Source organism: Eschrichtius robustus, chromosome 4 (genome assembly GCF_028021215.1).
Source record: "Eschrichtius robustus isolate mEscRob2 chromosome 4, mEscRob2.pri, whole genome shotgun sequence".
NCBI classification, from domain to species: domain Eukaryota; kingdom Metazoa; phylum Chordata; class Mammalia; order Artiodactyla; family Eschrichtiidae; genus Eschrichtius; species Eschrichtius robustus.
Window position 1 is genome coordinate 120,116,132 of NC_090827.1, and position 5,180 is coordinate 120,121,311.

At 37.0% G+C, this 5,180-nt stretch overlaps 1 non-coding gene across 1 annotated transcript; it reads left to right on the forward strand.

Moving 5' to 3' along the window:
• Positions 1-311: 311 nt before the first annotated feature.
• On the forward strand, positions 312-422 carry LOC137764500 (U5 spliceosomal RNA). The gene has a single exon (XR_011074002.1). It is a non-coding gene; the product is annotated as a U5 spliceosomal RNA (small nuclear RNA).
• The last annotated feature ends 4,758 nt before the right edge of the window (positions 423-5,180 follow it).

A 5,180-nucleotide genomic window follows, 5' to 3' on the forward strand; every position in this document is an offset into this window, starting at 1 on the left:
AAATGGGTTCTGCAGACAAAATAAGAAGTGACACTATTGTTCTCCCCCCATTTTCTCAACCTTTGTCCCAGCTGTCTTCTCCTATAGCAGATACCATGAAGATGACACTTTAGGGACCATGATTTGATAGCCCTGATGCTAAGGCTCTGGTCTAGTGAAAATTCAGAGGTCAGGTTGGATTTCTGCATCGTTAACATTCAAATAAAAGGGTCATGGTATACCAACTGCATCCACTCTGCCTTGAAACCAAGGCACACGCCCCTTGCACGCCTGCCAGGGCCTGTTCCTCACTGCTCCATCTCCTCCTGTCATATCAATTTCTCTTCAGATCGAATAAATCTTTCGCCTTTTACTAAAGACTTCCATGGAGAGGAACAAGTGAGGCTCACAGCAACTTTTTGAGGCCTTGCCCTGGCAAGGCTACTTACTGATGTCCAAACGAAAGAATTATTGCGTTTTTTGCTTCTAACAGCAAAGCTACTTGCTGGTTTTTGCTAGTTTTTTAACATATGTGTGTATATTAAAGCAAGTAGGATTTTCTGGGAATCTGTGTACAAATAGGGTGCCCGGTTTCAATCGAACTGGATCCCGCATGCATGCCGCAACTAAGAAGCCCACATGCGGCAACTAAGACCCAGCTCAGCCTAAATAGATAAACAAATAAATAAATGAATATTTTTTTTAAATGCTGAGTTTACTTCTCATTGGCTCATTTCCTACTCAGATCTGCTTATAGGAGGGAGGGTCTAAGCATTATTGATTCACCTACTTTTTCTTGCTTAGAGAGAGTTGTTGTAACAGTACTAGGAATTAAAAGACCCTTGCAGCTAGGTCTTGATCAGTAAAACAGTACTCAAATTGTTTCCTCATAACAGAACATTCTAAGCCAAAACACTCAGTGTAGCTCTAACCACAGCAATATTCTTTAAAAATACCTTCCATACAAACTTACATAAAAGTAGAAATAGATCAATTACCTGATGAGGCACTTCATGCAAAATGTGTCATCTCAGTTACTGCAAGAAAAAGGAAACAATCAAAGATCAGTAAATATCTGAACAATGAAGAGATCCGCTCTTAGGTAACTATCTCCAAAGAAGGCATTTTTTGGTTGCCAAAAGCCAATTACATCTCAAAAGTCCACCCCACCCGTGCAACGCAGAGACATTCACAGCAGCCGCAGGAAGTGTTCTGTATTATTGGAGGAAAGAAGAACTTTATGGAGGTTTGTACTAATGTTAACATAACTAAGCTAGAACTACGTTTCCCAGAATCCCTTCCCTGTATGTTTCTGGTGTAGACATGGCCAAAAGAGAAGTTTTTGTGAGATTTGAAAGGCTGAAGTGAAGCTGCAAATGTGAAGCTCAATGTGGGTACCAGGTATCCCTGGAGGTTGTGAACTCCATCACCAATCTGCTGGCTCGGCTTGCTGGGAAGGGGCAGCAACTGCGCCTAGAGCTCCACCAGCTCCTACTGGCTCTCCGTCTGCTTCTCAGAGTCTGTCTCTCACTACTTCTATAAAGGACCTGCATTGTCAAGGTTGGAGAAGATGAGAGACAGAAGTTTGTCCTCATGGGTCCAGTATGTCCTCTCACATTCTATTTTTTCATCCTTTGCTTTGGGTCCAGCTTTTCTTTCTAACAGCTGACCACAACTTCAGACCACCACCAGACAGAGGGGCAGCAGCCTTACAGAAATTTATTCACCAGCTGCCACAACTGCATAATGTCTATTCTCTGTAATAAATCCCCTAGTCCTATAAGAACTCACAGTGGTTCCACTTCCCTTATTGATCACTGACTGGTACAGAATCATGCCCAGGGAACAGGGAGGGACTGGACCCTCATCAAGGAACTGGTGAGGAGTCTCTGGCTGAATTTCATTATCCATGCTCCAGTGAAGTACCCCCCCGCCCTTTGAATCTTGAATCCTGTGACTCACTTTTGACTAAATGCATATGGCAGAAATGATGTTTCATGACTTCTGAGGCTAGATCATAGGAAACTTGCAGTTTCTGCCTGGTTTTCTTAGAAAACTCATACTGGGAGAAGACAGACACCATGAAAGAAGTTTGACTACCCTGAGACTATAATGCTGTGAGAAATCCCAGTGACTTTACTGGTGTTCAAAAAAGGTAGATAAGGCAAATCACACCCATAATAGAATGGAGTTCCTGGGTGGACCTAGTCTTGTTGGGAAATACAAGCTATAACAGTGCATTCATCCGCATGTGTAATGACCTTGTCTCCCTAGTTCCTCATCTCTCTGTACTGTTGCTGGTATTCTTATGTTCAGTCTCTCTTCACTCCAATCCATTACACATCACTACTAGATTTAGTCATCTACAAGTATCATTTATTTTATCATCTTACTATTAAATAACTCTTCAAAGGGCCCCATTATACATGGGGATAAAGTCTAAAATCTTTCATCCATCTTCCATCTCTATTTCCATCTCCATTTTCTACTACCTCCCAGAATGAATTTCCCCACTCCAGCCAAAGTAATTTTTTAATACCCCTAGTTATGTCATGGCATTACTGCCACCGTGCGTTTCGTTACCTACCCTCCCAAAGGAAGACTTACAATCTTCCTATTTACCTGCATGAGTTGTACCCATCCTTCAACATGCAACTTAAATACTACTTCCTCCATGAAGTTTTCCAGTTTCTCTCTTTTCTCTTTCTGTTACATTTATTATAGAAATCTTACTTTTGTTTTTCTGTATATTTTGATTCCCCAGTTATATAATAATTATATTGAGGAAAGATACTGTGTGTTATTCATCTTCATATTTCTCCAAAGAAAAGCATTCGCTGGGTTGGTAAATTTGTTTATTTTCCTTCTTTTACCTTCTTCAAATAATGTACGTTAAGAGAAAATAAATTGTCTCAAACCATACTGAAGCAATCATACTGACAGCTTTCAATGAAATTGTTAGTAAAAGTATCACTAGCTCTGGTATTCACACTCAAAAGATAACTACGGAGTAATTTTACGTAATCTTTATAAGCATGAAAATCTCTTTTTAATTAAAAATATTATGAACTCCTCTCATGTTAGTGATTGTACTTTTGACACAATGCATAAGAGAAAGATACTCTGCATTCCATGTCACTTTAAAATGAGTTTCTATTTTATTAATCCCAGTAGCATGCAAATAAAATTAAAAATCATATTACAAATCTCTTCGGCATATTTAGTCTATAGTTAATAATTGACATAATATAGATTTTTAAGGCACCTTGCAAAAACCTAATGTCCTCTAATTCTCCACTCTCCTGTTCTGCTTTTGACATCTCTTTAAGGGATTTTTTGAATAATCATCACTGTCTAAACGTCACTCTAGAAAAGTTCAGTTTGGTTTGGCAAGACCCCAGATGCTGAGAACTAGAGGAGTGATTATGTGAGTTATAGTATGTCCATGAAATTAAGGTTATGGGCACAAAAATATCATATTAAAATAATAGGAAATTATTTTTATAATATTCCAAAAAAATTGTACATAAAGTATGAACAGAGATATAAAAGAAATGCATGGGAGAAATAGATTAAAGTGTTACATTTTCTTTGTATTTCTCAGTGAGAGTGTGGGTACTTATTTTTTAATCCATATTTTTACAGTTCTATAATGAATACACATTATGGTTTTACTGGGAAAAAGTAATACATTTAATTTCTTAAAGGTCAGAAATATTACTTAAACATTCTTTGCTTTGTGGCTCTACCAACAACAATAATCATAGTCCCAGAAACTACTCATTCATTCGGACCTAACTCACCATTAAAGAAATTGCACTCACTAAACGTACTGCTTTATCTATAAAGTAATACTTTAAAAAGCTATATTACATACAGTATGTCAAGCACCAGGGGTTTTTAGTTCTATAGTCTGTGATTTTGTGAACAAGCCTGTGTTTTACCTAGCAGTAGGCTTGACAACTTTAAGGCTTTGATCATATTCCCTCTTTGCTTTCATGTTTCTAGCCTAAACCATCCGAATTTCTTGAATCGATATTCATATAGAAACCCCTTGATCATTTTACTTATTGTTCTCTGGGACTCATCCAGCTCTATTTTGTCTGAGGAGTGGTGACCTGGAGAATTTATAGTATTCCAGTTCTTAGACAATTGTAAGATGATGCTTTCTGATTTGTTTCCAATTTTCTTCATGAGGCAGGCCACTGGGTTGGTGCCTTGGGGAGCAGACTACAATCATTTCTAGGTTGCTTTCCTAGGTTATAACCAATACCTTGAAGCCATCAGTTCTATACTTCTTCCCTTTAAATAGGCCTCTTACCTGTACATACACATTAAATCTCATCTGTCAGTTTTTTTACATTCACGTAATTGAGAATTTACCTGTAAGTTTATTTCCATGAGCCTAACATCTCTTATATTGATATTAACTTCAGTAGAGATTTTATTATTCAGACAATTTACTAAAATGTTAATAGTAATAAACCAAAGTAAAAAAGAAATTGTTAGAGAATTTCCCCACTATCATTCTCCACTTAGAGAAGTGCTTATTTATTCCTGCCCTTTGTTTCCTGTCTCTAAGTACTTAACTCACAATAAAAAAAAAAAAAAAAAACCCTCCACAATGCCGTGGTAACTATTGGAAAAGTTTTTTTCCTCTGTCATTTTGTCTTCTATTTAATAGTTTATTTTTACAGCGTGTATTGAAGTAATCTCAGCATGTATTACAGATTCTAACAACTTATCAGGCACCCTACTGAAAGTCATTTTTTATGCTCTCCTACTGAAAGCACTTAAATCCAAGGGACTCCAACTGAGACACTTTCATTGGGAACTTACATTTGATTATTAGAAAGCCTTTTCACCCATAACACAGCATGTTCTGAATCTCAGTGATTCTGGAATGAATTAAAGTACACTGGAATGAAATTCCTTCTCAACCTTCTCGTTATAGCTGCCTTTTTCTTTTTTTGTTTGAGGTTTTATTCCTAAATGAAGCCTGAAGATTGTCTAGGGTTTAGAAAAGACATAGATGTAAGTATAGATGTAGTTATAGATATAAAAAAATAACTGGAGAGGAAATATTTTTCCAAGTCAATATTCAATTAAATTCCATCAAGTCTATGATCAAAATAATCTTGATTCACCATGTGGCAAGAAAGGGACAGTCCTAGTTCTACATTTCACTCTTTAAAAATTAA